This window comes from Castor canadensis, chromosome 15 (assembly GCF_047511655.1).
Source record: "Castor canadensis chromosome 15, mCasCan1.hap1v2, whole genome shotgun sequence".
Classification (NCBI taxonomy): domain Eukaryota; kingdom Metazoa; phylum Chordata; class Mammalia; order Rodentia; family Castoridae; genus Castor; species Castor canadensis.
The window spans coordinates 87,753,182-87,769,236 of NC_133400.1; the positions used below are offsets into that span (position 1 = coordinate 87,753,182).

The window sequence follows — 16,055 nt, forward strand, 5'->3', positions numbered from 1 at the left end:
ATGTTCATAAAAGAAATTGGTCTGTAGTTTTCCTTTTTAGTGTGTCCTTGTCTGGTTTTGGGAGAGGTTAATTCAGATTTTGTAGAATGAGTTTGGAAGTGTTCCTCTCCTTTCTGTTTATGGAATAGTTTGAGGAGCACTGGTGTTAGTTCTGGTATAATTCAGCACTGAATCGATTTAGTCCTGGGTTTTTCTTTGACTTTATTATTGCTTTAATCTCATTGCTACTATAAGCCAGAGCCAAAGAGAAAAATATCATCTTTTCTCTCATATTCAACATCTAGATTAAAAAAAAAAAAGGAGAGAGAGACATGAAAGCAGAAGAGAGACTATTTTGTGGTAGAAGCCACTAAGGAGAAGGAGAACAAGAGAAGAGGGTTAAAGTTCATAGTATCCAGGTCTGAAAATGTCATAATGAAACCCATTATTTTGTACAATTAATGATAATAATAATTATGATAATAATAAAGTAAGAGGGTCAGGCGCCAGTGGCTCACTAGGGAGGCAGAGATCAGTAGATTGCAGTTCAAAGCCAGCCCGGGCAAATAAACTCATGAGACCCTGTCTTGAAAAAAATCATTATACATCAGGGCTGGTGGAATGGCCCAGGTGATAGAGTGCCTGCCTAGCAAGCCTAGCAAGTGTGAGACTCTGAGTTCAAGCCCAGTGCCTCCAAAAGGAAAAAAAGAAAAAGAGTAAGAAAAAATAAAAGATTTTATTTTACCGCTAAAAAATGTGGTTCAAGTTTGAGGCGTCCTTTGAGTCTGGGAAACAGCTGCTAAGGAGAAAGACTCAGTGGACATCACTCCCACTCTTTCCGTTGGAGAGCTGTATCAAGGCTTCGGTGTCCCCCCAGATTGTCACTAACATTTAGTTGATAAAAGTAGCTTTCTTATGCAAAGCACAACTAGCCTCCCATTTGCAGGCTTCTTCCCCAGCAGGATGCCTCCTCCAGTCCAGAATGACACAACACAAAGTAAATAAACCCCAGAGTGCAAACAATGGGTTTGTGGAACCTACAGGTCACTCAGAAGCTGTGTAAATAATTTTGCTTCCAAAAACCAAAATCTGCTTTATCTCTTTTCTTCTAAGAAGCTAAAAAAGGCATGGAACTGTAATGACTTTCATACAATCTTTCCAAAAGTGTGCAAACCATAAACTACACTCCTGTAACACAAGGGAAAAGGAGACAGTCACTAAATAGATCACATTCAGGTCAAGGTCAAAGCCAGGATCTCATCCTGCAAGCATTCATTGAGCTGCTCTGTGAATAAATTACTGTGGTAAGTATCAGACTCACGTTTTGGTTCTTAGATCTGTGTTTTCACTACTTTAAAATTTGCCAAATGTTTTTTCTCAGTTGAACAAAAAGAATTAAAAAAAACACCTGGTAATATTTTTAAAATTGAAAAATATTGGCTTATTCCACATAATTACAATCAGGGGAAAATATGATAAAGATAAAGGGTGGATCAAAGATAATTTCTCTCAAGAAATTTCCTGGTTTTTACAAGTCCCCCCTCTTTTTTTTTCAGCAGTTAAGGACACACCCACAAAAGACTCACAAGAAATGTCAGCCATACTGAAATTTTTGTAGCTCTGTTCTTTTTAACAGCCCAAACCAGTTTGAAATAAGAGTGCAAATAGGAAAGCAAATGGTGTAACAATGATTGGGATAAAGCAGATAATGACTTAGGTAGTCTTGGATTAATAGCATCGCCTTACAACTTGCCAGGGGCTATCTTAGGCAAAAATAGGTTGTCTGCCCAGATTCACACAAATCAAGATTAAATTTGGTCATTGGGACTTTTATTAGATTCTCCCATTTCTGAATTCCAGAATAACCTCTTCTATAAAGATTTTTCTTTGACTTTGATTTGGGCTAGAATTGAAAACTTATTATTAAACAAAAAAATGGAGAGTAAAAGCAAATGGTTTTTAAGCACTGATGCCATAGTTGTGTACTAGTCCCTGTGCGTTTTGTATGTCCCCAGTTCCTCTCAATCTTACAAAGTAAGAACTTGCCTTGTCCATTTCACAAAAGGTGACTCTATTTAGGACGCCATTGGGATTTCATATTTTATTCCTTTTCCATGTTTTCACTACTCTGAACTGCAGGATTAGCCTATGGCCATCTGTCTCATGTGAATTTAAAATAACTTCTTTAGCAAAGTGTTATCCATTATCTGCCTTTCCAATTGAGTGTTAACATTAGTTATACCTTTAGGGATCGGCCAAGATTAAGGCTTACAAAAGTAATATAGCATTGGTTTATGTGAAGGCTTTGTTTTTGATGAGTAGAACATAACTTAAGGCCTTTTAATATGGTATGAATCAGTTGCTTTTCACATTCTTGTTTTAGAATATTTGATGTTACACAGGGAGATGAAATTATTGAATAAGAACACAGGAAAAGCCAAACTAGTGTGAGCCCTGAGTCCAAAGCCCCCATCACCCAAAATAAGGGCTACAAAAAAAAAAGGAGAGGCGCATAAAAAAAAGAACACATGGAAACACAATAGGAAAAGCTAGGAAGAAAGGAAGGAATCTGATACAGGAATCACATAGTGTACAAGCTGTAGTAATGTAGAAAATAAATTTGGAATATAATCTGATTCAATTACTCAACACATAATTACTAAGTGTAAATTCACAGATATTATAACTTGTGCTAAAATTTATGAATGATGTGTGTTTTGAGCAGGAGACAGAAAGATGGGGTTGGCAGAGATGGAGCAGGTAATATTTTTTAAGCCTCTGGCTATCTCTTTGAAAGAGAACTTTAAGAAGGCAGACCAGCTGGGGTAGGTCTTCTTAGTCCTATGCTTATACTGGGGAAACCGATGGTAGAGGCAAGAGGAAGGACAAGAGAAAGAGAGAGAGGGAAAATAAGGCTGGCCCAGCTGGCTTTAGGCACAACCCTTCCTGGCTTCCAAGTCCATGTTCTTATTATTCTAATATGGTCCTGCTGTGCAGATGTGGAATGGACACAACCAGGGAATTTTTCTATGGAGGCTGCTGGTGAATTTGGAAAAAGGACAACCACAGTTTTTAGTAGTGCTTTAGCATAGCCCAAACTTCAGTCCATGTAAGCTATTCTGGCTCATAAACAACATGACTGTTAGAATATGTATGTGATGTACACTGTAACAGCTCTGGCACTCATTAGCTGGCTGTCTTAAGCAGTGACTTACATTCTTCAAGTTGTACTTTCTGCATTTGTAAATGGCTTTGATAGCAATAATTACGTCACAGGATTTTATGAAGATTAATTAAGACAAATGCATGTCAAGCACTTAGCACAGAGTCTGTGCATGCAATATGTTCTAGCCCCATATTCCAAATATTCTCTTTGCTTTTTTAATACTCAGACTTTGTTCCATTGGGGCCACAGATACGATTCTGTTTCCAACCCACTTTTTAAAAAATTAACGTCGGTGTTTTTCATGAACTGTCCCTGGCCCCTCCTTTTCATTTTAGCTTTCTCTTCCATTGCTAAATGACCCACATTCCTTCAGTCTTCCAGTCTGGTATGTTTGGTTTACAGGATTTCTATCCTCACAAACGATGGGAATGTGGTTTGAGGATGAAAAGGCCAGGCTCTGGAGCAGACTGCCTGAACTAAATTCAGCCTCCAGGACTTCCTAGCTATGCATCTGTAGGTAGGCAGGTTGCTTAAGGTTCTTAGCTCCTCAGTTTTTTTTACCTGTAAAGTGGGTACAGTAGCGTTGCCCACCACACAGCTTTGGCGTTAAATAAGCTAATATGAAAACACACATTGCAGGAGGGTTGCCACAGAATGTTCACGCAGTAAATAACTTGTTATTAATTCCCTAGTCTAAGAATTTGCCTGTAGCAACTGCACTATATTGTTTACTCGGGTGCTTTGCAACTACATTCTCTAGATTTTTTTTTTTTTGGCAGTACTGAGGATTGAACTGAGGACTTCACGCTAGGCAGGTGGTCTACAACTTGAGCACAACCCCAGCCCTGCAGATAGCTTTTTTTATGCTATCTCTAAACAATTGATTTTTGATTCTTCATAATTGCAAACCATGAAAGGAATGAAAGTTTGTAAGAGTGCTTAAACATTGAGGTTTTTTGGTTGAATGAACTACTGTTTTTCCATTGGTTTAAAGAGATTGAAAAAAAAGTTATTCCACTGTTATGAGGACAAGGCTTAGAATCCATCCTGTACTTGTGTTTTTATGCTGGTGAGATCAGAATGAGACTGATGATGGTTGGGTTCAACTCCAGATAGTACACTCACAAGTCCACTAAAGACTCAGTTTCAAGACTACAGGTCCTAGAATCTCCACAAAATCACCGAACTTTTGCAATCTTGCTCAAAGAAGACCACATTCCCAACAAGGAAGTGGGAGAGGGGACCTTCTGCTTTCACCATTGGCATATAGTCACCCAACCATTAAAGACCAGAGCAACAGTTTCAGTTCAGTGTAAGGATGGGTGTGTTGAATCAGAGCCATCCAAGATAGAGTCTCCAGCTATCTTTGGAGGGAGTGAGGTGGGAGGTGTCAAATACAGACTGGATGACCATTTACAGAGTTGAGGAAGGGAAGGAATGGGATATGGGAAAGATGGTAGACCAGATGACCAGTTTATTCAATTAAGAATCTAATTAAATTCATGACAACTGGGTTTGAACCCTTGGAGAACAGAAGGGTTTGTGGTAAGTCTTTATATTGTATATTGTTTTTCTTCTTTTTTCTTGGCAGTACTGGGTTTCAAACTCAGGGTCTCATGCTTGTTAGGCTTGCTAGGCAGGTGCTCTACCACTTGAGCCACTCTGCCAGCCCATGGTAAGCCTTTAAACTGATTGCTTTATTGTGATTTCCCATCTGTACACCTTGCTTAATTTAGAATTTAAAGTTGGCAGTTTATGCTTATGTAGTTAAATAAATATCATCAAACTTTTATGTAATTTATTCTGTCTTTCACATGGAGCCAAGACAACCTTAGTGCCTTTGTACTTGCTGCTTTCTTTGCCTGAAGCACTTTGTCCAAATGTCACTTCCTGAACCTCTCCCATATAAAGTGTCATTCTTTCTTCCCCTTCTCACTGTCACTTTCTATACTTTCCTGTCTTCCACTGTATTCACCTCCACACGACACATTATATATTCATTTATCTTGGATCTTTCCTTCATGAAACAAGTGTCATGGCGCAGGAATTTGTCTGCTTTGACCAGTGTGTTTCAGATTCTAGAGTAGTGTTTGACACATAGGAAATTCTCAGTAAATATTTGTTGAATGAGTAAACAGAGATGTTTGTTATTGTTGTTTTGTGGTGCTGGGCATGCATGAGGCACGCAGCCCTGGTTTTTATTTTTCATTACTTAATTTTATGATAAATCTATTTTTAAAACATTTACCTCTTAAAGAAATTGGTTTGGGAAACCTTGAAAAGTCTTTGAGTCTCCAAGGTATGGAAGTAAACACTTTCAAGAATCTATCAACAATATCCATTTCAGAGGCACTTATAAATGTAAAAAAAAAAAATCAGTCTTTAAAGAAGAAAAATCATAGCACTCTATTAAAAACTAGTCTGCAGAATTCATTTTTTAAAAATGGAAGCAATTTTACTTTCAAAGAGACATGCAAGTACTTTATATGTCTAACATTCAAAGGATGAATGATTTGATCGGAATATATTTCAGTTTATTTATAAGCAGAGCTGCCAAGGCATTAGCTCTAATTAAATGTAGAAAGGACCTAATCCTTCCATTATCACTGATATCTACATTCCCAATTTCTTTCTATTTAGAACAAACAATAAAAACCTATCTAAAAATATCCAAAAGCAAGTCAATGTTTGATCCCAGTAGATGGCACTGCAAAGCCAGTCTTTGTAGATTTAATAACTCGCTACTTTGATCACGATAATTCTTTATTTTGTAGTAAAATCATTTAAGTGACTTACACAGTGAAAACAAATAGGTTGGGGTTTTGAAGCTACCATAGCTGGAATTGTGCTGTGTATCAACAGTGATCTAGTCTATACATCGTGTTTGGGCACCGAACTAAATTAGTGGTGCATGCAATTCAAATTGCCCACTGTGTTTATATGTGAAATCACTTTTTGATGCCAAATTTTGGATGCTTGTTTTAAGTTGCTTAGTTTATTTTTTTGTATCAGTCCAATGGGACTCTTTCCGCTATGCACTGTGACAAATGTGACTTAATTCAGGGTAGTTAATGTACACAGAGGAAATATTGTTCCCACATGACACAGGGCTGGCTTCAGTGCTCAAGCCTTGCTACTTGAGATGCTGACATTGGTAAGATTGAGGTTCCAGGTCAGGCCAGGCAAAAAATTTGTGAGACCCCATCTCAACTAATGGCTGGGTGTGGTGATGCATATCTATCATCCCAGCTATTCAGGAAAGCACAAATAGGGGGATAGCAGTCCAGGCTGACCCCAGCATAAAATGAGACCCATATGTAAAAATTACCAATGCAAAAAGGACTGGCAGAGTGGCTCAGTGGTAGAGTGTCTGCTTAGTAAGTTTGAAGCCTGATTTCAACCTCCAGAGCTGCTATAAAAACAAAACAAAACAAAACAAAATGTAACATCAATATGTTTCAGTGACAGTGGTCAGGATTCAGATTTATGTGTCAACATATGTTTAAAACATTTTTTAATCATTTAAATGGAATATTAGACATAATATAGACTATAAGTTATTGAATGCTATCATATATGTAAATATACCTAAAATAATGTCTGGTATAAATTAGGCATTAAATAAATCCCCTCTTCTTATTTCTCCTCTCTTTGTTAGAGTGGAGAAATAAAAAGCAAGTACCAGAGAGTCAGCCTGTACTCTGCCACTCTGTCATTTAATGAACTCTGTCATTTAACCTCTCTGAGCTCCAGCTCTCAAAAGGACTATCCAAGAGGCTACAGGCTACAAAATATTATGCCTAGTATTAAGTAAGGTTCCCAAGTGTATTACTGTACACCCAGATGAAGCTAGGAGCTGCAGGAGTTGAGAGTGATGTTTGTCAGGATGCTCTTAGTGGAGAAAAAAAAGCCATTAGTCAAAGCTAGCACATCTACAGGCAAGCCAGGCTAGCTCTTCTGTAAATATTCCAGTAGAGAACAAACATGATGCAGTTTCTCTCTAGTGTACATGTTCTACTTTTTCTATTTTTGCCAAGAGAGCATGTAATTCCTTCAAATTACACAAGAAGCAATAGCAACAACTAGTTTTGGAATTTTTAGAAACATATAAGAAAGTGCTCAATGATGTGGTTATGGTTTTGTTCACCACTATGCACCTCTATTGTGCACTCAGTAAGAACTTTTTAACCATCTCAACAAACCATCTTTCCTCAGGCTTTTCCCCAAATGATGCTCACTGGCACTCTCACCTCAGCCCTGGTCACTGTTACAGGAAACCCAGACCCACAGGTAAATGCAAAAATGCAATAGTAACCCAAGGAGGGACAAATGTCACCAAAACAATACCTTCCCCGTCAGGCTTACTTGATTTTGTTGTCCTCTTTGTGACTTCATAGTTCACTCTTTGCCTACATCAAATTGACAGAGATAATGCTAGACTATTATAGAAAGCAATTTGTGACCTTGGGGTACAGCAGATTGCTAAGAAGTCTGTAGTCTTTAAAATACTTTACGGACTAGTTCAATCTCTTCATTCTACCCAGGGGTGTGGGGAAAGGGGTCAAAAAGGTCACTGGACTTCTACAGGTCACACAGATCATTAGTGATGAAGCAGTGACTGAGATCATTTGAGTCCTGTTACATTGGCCAAGTACTTTAATTAGGGAGAGAGGATAAAGAAAAAGGGTGAAAAAATGAGAGAGGGAGTGTTTCTAGATCTGTTGGTGCTCTCAGGAGTTGATGGAAAAATGCTATCTATGTGGTCTAAAAGAAAACAAGTTTTGGCTTAAAGTTTCCAGTAAAGAGAAGATTGCGCAAATTCTTCAAATATTTGGTTTTGACCTCCCCCTCTTCTGCTTTTGTGTGAAGCTACTATGTCCAGTACCTCTAGTGTCTTCATATTAAAAAGAGACTCTACTATGGCTCATCTTGAGGATATTTCCTTTTCTGAACGGGAAGTGATACACATGGAATGGGTATGAGCAAACTGAACATTTTTCTTAGCCTGATGATAATGCAACCAGAGGCAAATAACCATGTCTTTAATGCATTGTAAAAGTGATGAACCTCATGGCTTAACCAGAGTTAGGAATGCATTAACACATATAGTTAGTTAGTGTGATCAAAGGTCTTATTTTGGGGGAGATTTTCAGTAAATGTTAACAATATTGAGAGAAATCTTGCATTAATTATGAAATTTACATGGCTGATGTTATTTGAGTTTGAGTGCAGTATACCTTCTTTACTTTGAAAAAGCATTTGAGTTTAAGCAGTGCTTTATCCTTGTCAAACAATGCTGGGTTTTCTTTCTTTTTATCCTCCACCTCTTTAATTGATTTAGGGTGGATCCCACATCTGGATACCTATATCCCTTAAGTGTCTGATTCTGAAATAAAAATGAAAGTTGGAAGGTATTGGAGTGGGAGGAAGGGGCCACTTTAATTGCCTCAGGGAATCTCCTAACCAATTTTCATTTGCCTTATTGGTGTCCTTGGATAAAGGAGAACGGAGGGAGGTGGCAGAAAACCCAAGGGACTACAAAAAGTCACGTGCAAAAGCAACACAAAAGTAGATGGGAACCGAACTTTGAGGCATTTCAAGATAGACAGTATTGAGACTCTTTATGATAACAATGCAATCATTGTGTGCTGTGGCGTCATGATTTTCCTGCTTAATCGTGATAGGTAACTACATAAATAAATACAATTTCACACCATTGTCTAGCTCCAAACACAAAGTCACACTATAGGGAGCTTAGTACCAACCGCCCTGGAGCAATCAGATAAAATAATGTGTGCACAGTCCTGGAGTTTGGGATCAGGTGTTCTTTTGTATGTTTTTATTTTGATGAAATAACATTCTGCGCATGATCGTGACTTAAAACTGGTCAACAAGGCTGGAGACCGCGCAGTGCCTGGTGGAAGCTCGCTTCGATCGTCTCTCTCCAAACCCGCGCTCATGCCCGGAAGTACGCTCAGGGAGCGAGGAGGGGGATCTGGGACACACGGTAGCCTTGTCACAGGCCGGGGGCACTGGGGAGCTGTGGGAGGGAATGTAAGCTCCCGGCCGTCCTGCCGCCATGTGCTCCGAGCTCAGGCAATGTCTAGATGGTAGCCACACTCGCCGAGATCGGTGCCTAGTTAAGTTCCCAAAGGGTGGCACTCTCTCCTGCTCCTGTCCTTTTCCGTCGGCCCCACTGTGTGCAGAAGGAGTGAAAAGAGGCAACTTGGGTGTTTGAGACTTGTGGGTAGTGTCAAGGAGCGTGTTTGCAGCCCACACTCTAGATTTCTCCGAGATGCAGTCCATCCATCAGGCGCCACTTGGAACCACCTTGGGGTTCAGAAGGAGGGAGTTCGGGGGTGCTGGTGGAAGGGGTAGTATGCAGGGACTCGATACCACGGGACTGAGGCGCGGTGTCCCGGAGTTGCAGAGAAGTTGCTGGTTGGGGTGGCAGGGTCTGGCAGGAGTTTAAACTGTGGGGCGCAGCGAGAGCCAGTAACTGAGCGGCTCCACTTATTTGGGTCTCAGGTGGCTTCTGTGCTAAATCGAGGAGACACAGGTCAGGGAAGGGGCTTTAGACTTCGCACAGTGTTCTCCAAAATGTAAGGAAAAAGTGGTTTCCCAAATTGGCCGTGCTCGGGCCAATGTCGGTCCTGAATCTCCGGTCTGGGTCAATCTTTCTGGTGGTGGGGCTCTCCAAAGGGTCGCGTCGTAGGGGAGCCCGTTTCTGGGCACGTCCCTTCCTGATTCTTCTTCATCAGCTAGGGCCTCCCCCGTCGGGGATAGGACTCACCCAGAATTTGTCCCCCCCGCGTGGTGGTCTACCCTTGGTCCCCTCACTCCACCGGCAGTCCACAACCCTTCAGAGCGTTCACCTCTGCTTAGGGGACCTCACTTCAGGAGAATCTGGAATGGCAGGACCAGAGAGGGTGGCAAGTCTCCTGGTTACGCGGTGGGTGGTGGTTTTAAAACGAGAGGGGTTAGAAGGAGGTAGGCAGAGAACTGGAAGCCTCTGGGGGGGTAATTCTCCCACCCCGTGGCAACAGAGCAAAAACCTTGAGCAAACGTGTCAACTGTTCCCCAGGCGATTACAGGACACCCCCACACCACCATATCCCCTTTCTTTGCTCCCCAAGAAAGGCGAAGCCCTCTTGGAAAGCCATGGGGCTTGTCTCCCTGGGCCATCACCAGCTTTTCTCCACCAGGGACATTTCGTTCTGGCTCTGCCCAGCCTTTGAGTCCAAGGCCTGGGGAGTTCCTGTGTGTCCTCCTCCACGCCCGTGACAAAGTGCTCGTCACTCTGCAGACGTCCAGCCTTGCACCAAGCTGCGCTGCCTCCTGTGCACGCCAGCAGATCGCGGAGGGTCATGTTTTTTTTCCGGCTCGGGCGGGGATTCTTTTCTTGCTGGGTCAGAACCGGTCCTGGTCAGGTGCCCCACGAGATGCCTGGCAAGCCTTGTCACCAGCGTCCAGCCAGGCCCCTAGCAGATCTCCCCAGCAGCCTCCAACTTAATTACTTGCCCCTGGTGGCAAGTTCCTCTTGAAAATCACTCCCTGACCCCTACTCAAGAGCTAGGAGATTTTCAGATCTCCATAAAAAGGCACAATTAAAGAGCAGGGTGGGGCGGCTCGGGCGGAGCAGGGTTCTTGGGATTGAATTTCTCCCTATTTTGAAGGATTTCGGGCGGTTACAGCACAAGTTTGTGCACTTGGTCGACAGAGGGAATGCAAATAGAATAGTGGCCGAGGAAATGTAGTTTGTCCAATTGTGGGTGCAGATGGGCGTGTGGAAACGCTTGCGATGTGAACTTTCTGACGATCGTATACCGAAGGAGCTAAAGGAAAGGAGGGAGGGGAGCGGGGCCCGAAGGGGCCTCATGGCGAGGACCGTGCTGGCGTGGGGAGGTGTCTGTGTGCCCGGGAGTGTGGGGGATGTCGAGGCGAGGGCAGAGGAAGGAGTCGACCACTAACTGCGGGCTAATTGGCTTAAGGCATTTTGCAAGCGCTGGAAAAGGTCGTTGAAGGAGTTCGCTGCACAGAAAAAAAAAAAAAAAAATCTTAAAAAAGACTGCCGGGCATGCGCACAGAGAGGATGCCATATTGGAATGAGGCTGTAGTGGGAGCTGAAGGACCCGAGCGCGCGCGCGAGGGAGGCGGCGGATAGCGAGCGAGCGAGCGAGTGAGCGAGGGCGGGCAAGCGAGCGAGCGAGGCCCGCAGCCTCTCCCGCTGCACCCCGGGTCAGGGTCCACGCCAAGGGCAGGACAAACTTCATCAGGTAGGACTCCGCGCCGGACAGTGTCCCCCCGCGCCCAGCACGGCCCACGAGCAGACCCTCTGGCCCGCAGGTCGAGTGCGCTGGTCAGTGTTTTTTTTTTTTTTTTTTTCCAGCTTAGCAAAGAAAAAAAAAATCCTGAACAAGCCTGGGGTGGGGGTGGGGGTGGGGGGTTTGGAAGGAAAGAGGAGAAGAGCCAAAGAGAAAGAAGGGTGGAGAAGAAAGCGACGGCACTTGAGGGAAGCCCCAAACTCCTCTCTGCGCTCTGGGTTGTCATTTTTGTTTCCTCTGTCCCCTTCCCCCGAGTCCCCGGCTCTCAAAAGCTCAGCCGATCACGAGTCTGTCCGGAGTTGCAAAGTGTCCTCCTCCTCTTCTGGTTGCAGCCTGTTCCCTCCCGCCACCCACCTTCCTCGTTTGTGCACTGGTTTTAGCGGCGCAGCCGCCCCTGCTACCTACTCCGCGCTCCCGCGTCTTCTCCGCGCTGGGGTCTCCTTTTGGTGTGTGTTTGGTGATTTGTGTGTGTGTGGAGGGGGGGGGGCGGATGAATATGGTTGAGGGGTGGTGGTGGTGGTTGCAAGCCAGCAAACGGGTCAAACATTGCACAGACGTTTGAAATCGCCCCCTTGGAAATAATTGCTTGTGCAGCTGAAATGAAATTGTCAGTAGTAGTTTTGGAGCAAGCTCTAGCAAGGATGATCTTTTTGTTCATTTCCCCCCCCCCTTAAAGTAATATCGTGTCACTTGGGGCTTTCCTGTTGTGTACTCTCGTCTGACCTCCTTTCAAAATTACTAAGTCGATCGAGCTCTGGAGTTTATTTTTTAATGTGTGGGTGTGTGTCTTGCCGAAACCCTCCAAAAGCAACTGTAGGAAGTACTAGATGTATTTATTGATATTGACCCGGGGCGGCAGGAGGGGGTTAGTCGGGGCAGGGGGAGCCTGGGCGGTGGAAAGTGGTTGATTCGCGGTGGCCGGACGCCCGTCGACAGCCCAGTCCATACTTGAATTTTCTTGGAAGCGCTACAGCAGCGGGGAAGGAGTCTTTAGACACTGTGCCAGTTCCAATATGGCGGGCTAAGGTGGCTTTTAAAAACTGAAAATAAAGGTTTTGTGATGGGAAAAAACCCAACCGAGGTGGCCACGCCTTAGTTTCGACTCTCGTTGGTTACTCCAGGAGCCGCTTTAGCGAATTAAGTGAGAAAAGAGAGAGAGGACGAGCTGCCCCAGTTTTTTCCGTGGTTAGAGTCTGTGTGTCAAACCCATTACTAGAAGGTACAGGGTGCAGGAGTGCCTCGGGTCGGGACTAGGACATCCAAGGCTCTGTGTGCCTGTGGCTCGGGGCACACGCCTGTATGCAATTGCGGGGTGTGTGTGGGGAGATAAACAGATCCGCCCCGAATGTGTGTGTGTGTTTCGGAACCAGACCCAGCGACGATTTGACGTGACAAACTGATGACACGTGGTGCAAAATACATGAGGCCAGGGGGAGTGATTTATTTCTGTTTTCTTGGAGACGAGCTCGCTCTCACCCTCTGGGTGCTGCATTCTGTGCGAGCAAAGCTCGGAATAGGTGGAGCGGGGTGCTTATTAAAAAAGACCAACAGTTCAGGTACCTGGGTGCCTTCGGGCTACAGTAGCTCACTGGGATTTTGTGTGTGTGTGCCGCATTTAGTAGTGGGTTCCTACTTCTCTCGCCGCGTGTCGGTGGGAGGTTGGGGGCCAGGACCGAGGCATGGGGACAGCTAAAGTGGAAGGACCTGGGGGGTTGGGGGAGGGCGGACCTCTGCCAAAAAGCCGTCCTAGGTCAAGGTGAAGAGTTGCCAGGGTACTTTAGGATTTAGCGCTCTAGGGGAGGTGGCGGATGGAGGGTCACGTTCCTGGTTGAAATTTTGTCCCTTGCTCACACAGGGCACCCACCAGGCTACTACCGAGAGGGGCGTCCTCAGGCCGTGGCCGGCGCGCGATTGGGGCTGTAGCCTTGGGGTGTGCCCGCGAAAGGCCCTCATGTGGGACCTGGAAGGGTCTGGTAGTGAAGTTTGGAGACAAAAATCAGCCCGTCAGGGGAACCTTAGAGGAAGCAAAGCCACCCAGAATGTGGGAATGTAGGTTAACCGGGAATGGGTCCCCGATAGGGGTCGCCCGAGTCCAGGACGCAGCCACCAAGCCCAGGACGCGCGGCAGTGCCAATGGGAAAGACCCTGGTAGGGGGGCGGGGGCCACGCGGCGGTCGCACACGGTTCCCGATAGGGCAGGTTCCGGGGACTTTCTCCGGCCGTCGAATCCAACAGTGCAGCGATCAAATGCCAGGACATGTTTTTAAATGATACGTGTTAAAAAAAAAAACAGTGTTGGTCAGAGCTATAGTTACCGCAGCAACGCGGTCCCCGGCCATTTGCAGGGGCCGGGAGAGGGGCTCCCTAGGGTCACTTAGACGCCGCTCTGTTGGAGGTGCCAGTATCCTCGCACTGTGTCATGGATGGGGGACGGGTGCAAGGGGCAAGTGGATTGGAGACCCCGCCCCAGGGTTTCCCTCCCACCGGGGCGGCGAGGCTGAGCGATTGGCGCCTCGCGGACCCACCGGCGTTTCATCCCTTAGGGTGGAGCGCGCCGCGCGTCCCCGTCCCCAGCCTTGCAGCTTGCTCCTGGGTGCGTCCTCCCAGGACAGCTCTTCCGTGGGCTCCGCCGAGGTGGAGACCAGCCTAAAATGGCTCTGCATTGGTAAAGTGCAGTTTCAGCCTCCGACCCCTCCCCTCGTCTTCTGACGTCGCCGCTGACAAGGGCACAATTCACTCTATCGCCTCGAAACCCACGGTTTTGCACCCGGCTGTGCCGTGGAAACGAGGGACAGTTACAGAGATCATTCCACAGGATTCTCGCGGGGCCCAAGTTTGCCTTTCTCGTGGGGAAGAGAGAGAAGAGGGAGGAACTGAGACGGTGCAGGAGCCTAGCCGACCACCGCCCCAGCACCAAGGGGGACCTGGGGTGCTGCAGCGGCTGGGGACATTTACGCATAAAAAAAACCGAGGGAAGTCCCGGGGGACGCTAGTGGTAGCGGTGCGGAGCGATGCCCACCGACACTGGTGTTCATCTTTGATGGCATTTCCAGTGTCCACGAACCTCTAGACGACGCCGAGAAGCCAGCGAGAGCGTCCCCAAACTTCGGCTGGAGACCTGCTCGCAGTTTCGCTTTCGGAATATTTGGGATCTTTGGGATTCTAGAGTTGGGAGGGATTCCAGGAAGAGCCAGGCGACCTTCGTTCCCTCCTTGTGCGGTGGCCCGAGTTCTCGCTCTCCCCCGCATCGCGCGCTTTTGCACCCTGCGCCTGGAGGAGCTGTGTGGAGTTGGGGGCTCCCCGCCGCGCAGCCCCTGCGCCCAGCAGTGCAGCCGCCGCGGATGCGCAGCCACTGGTAGAAAACAGCTTTCCACCCTAGCCCACCTCGCCAGGATCCGAATCCATCGTCGCTGTCAACCAGTCTCCTTAACCCCTCTACCATTGCACCATAGTCAAGGCACCCAGGGAACCGATTGGCATTTCTCCACGGAGCGAATGGATCCAGGTTACACCAGGTCTGAGAAACAAACAAACAAACCAAAAACCCAAAAACTAAAAACAGGCGTAAATTTGGCCTCATTTCCTGGGGGTGGGGTGGGGGCGGGGAAGGAGATTGAGCGAGTTAGGGAAGGGGGAGGGGAGAGGCCTTGGTGGTCAGAAGGAATTATTGGCCACTTTCCCATGCTCCTTTGAGATAGGAGAGCTGCTACTTTTTCCCTACTAAGCATTAAATTTGCACGCCCTCTGCTTCCTCCCTGCCATAAATAAATACTCAGATCTTTTATCTTAGCTGGTGGCTGAGACCCAGTCGCCTGTCTGTAAGGTGGGCAGAAGAAATGTATGCACACTCCAGAGTCTCCAGGCCTTCACCAAAGATTTTACTGACCGCAGGACCCACCCTGTTTTGCTCTGTGTTGCTCTGTAGACAGTATTGTCTCTTTTCAGTTAGGGTACCTGTACCCAGCATTCCCACCTGGAGATGTATTTCACTAGTGACCAGAGTAATTGCAGAGAGAGGTCTTTCTTTTCATGTATTCTTGAAGAAATTATGAAGTTTTTTTTTTTTTTTTAAAGATCTTGCTAGTTATAAATGACCGGCTCCATGATTCTTGACATTAAAAAAGAAAAGAAAAGAAAAGAAAAGGTCAGATTAGGTTCCTGACTCCTTCCTGGTTTTTTCTTTTTTATTCTAAGGTTTTCCTGAGAATTTTAAATGTCCGTCTAATCCCTCTTCTGTCCACTCTAGCTGAGGTGGCACTTTTCACTTTCCTCTGCATGCCCCTGACTCCAGAGGACTCTGAGAAGAGTGACTAGTTGAGGGACTGTTTCTCTGGGCCTAAGAACAGGAGATTGGATTTACTTAATGCAGAATGCTTTGGGGGGTCTAAAAAGTTCATACAGTAAAAATTCAAACTTTCCAGGGCCTACCCTTAAGTCTATCAGAGTAAAAGAATTTTTTCTCTCTCTCTCTCTTTAAACAATAATTTGAATCAAAGAGGGTCACTGTGAGAAATGTCCTCCAGGTCTGGTATAATAGGTATGGACATTCCTCTTTCTGTTTTTCACTTTTGGAACTTTTAGAGTTC

At 45.5% G+C, this 16,055-nt stretch overlaps 1 protein-coding gene across 6 annotated transcripts in view; it reads left to right on the forward strand.

The window, feature by feature from the left end:
• Positions 1-9,044: 9,044 nt before the first annotated feature.
• Positions 9,045-16,055, forward strand: part of Sfmbt2 (Scm like with four mbt domains 2) — a 201,636-nt gene continuing 194,625 nt past the window's right edge. For 2 of the 6 annotated variants that reach the window (XR_012442179.1, XM_020182797.2), the window contains exon 1: positions 11,253-11,421. The gene's annotated coding sequence lies outside the window, so the exon portion shown is untranslated. Of the gene's footprint in view, positions 9,114-11,252; positions 11,505-14,020; positions 14,985-16,055 lie in introns of those variants that run through there. The other 4 variants (XM_074056710.1, XM_074056709.1, XR_012442180.1 and 1 more) reach the window with 4 other exon arrangements.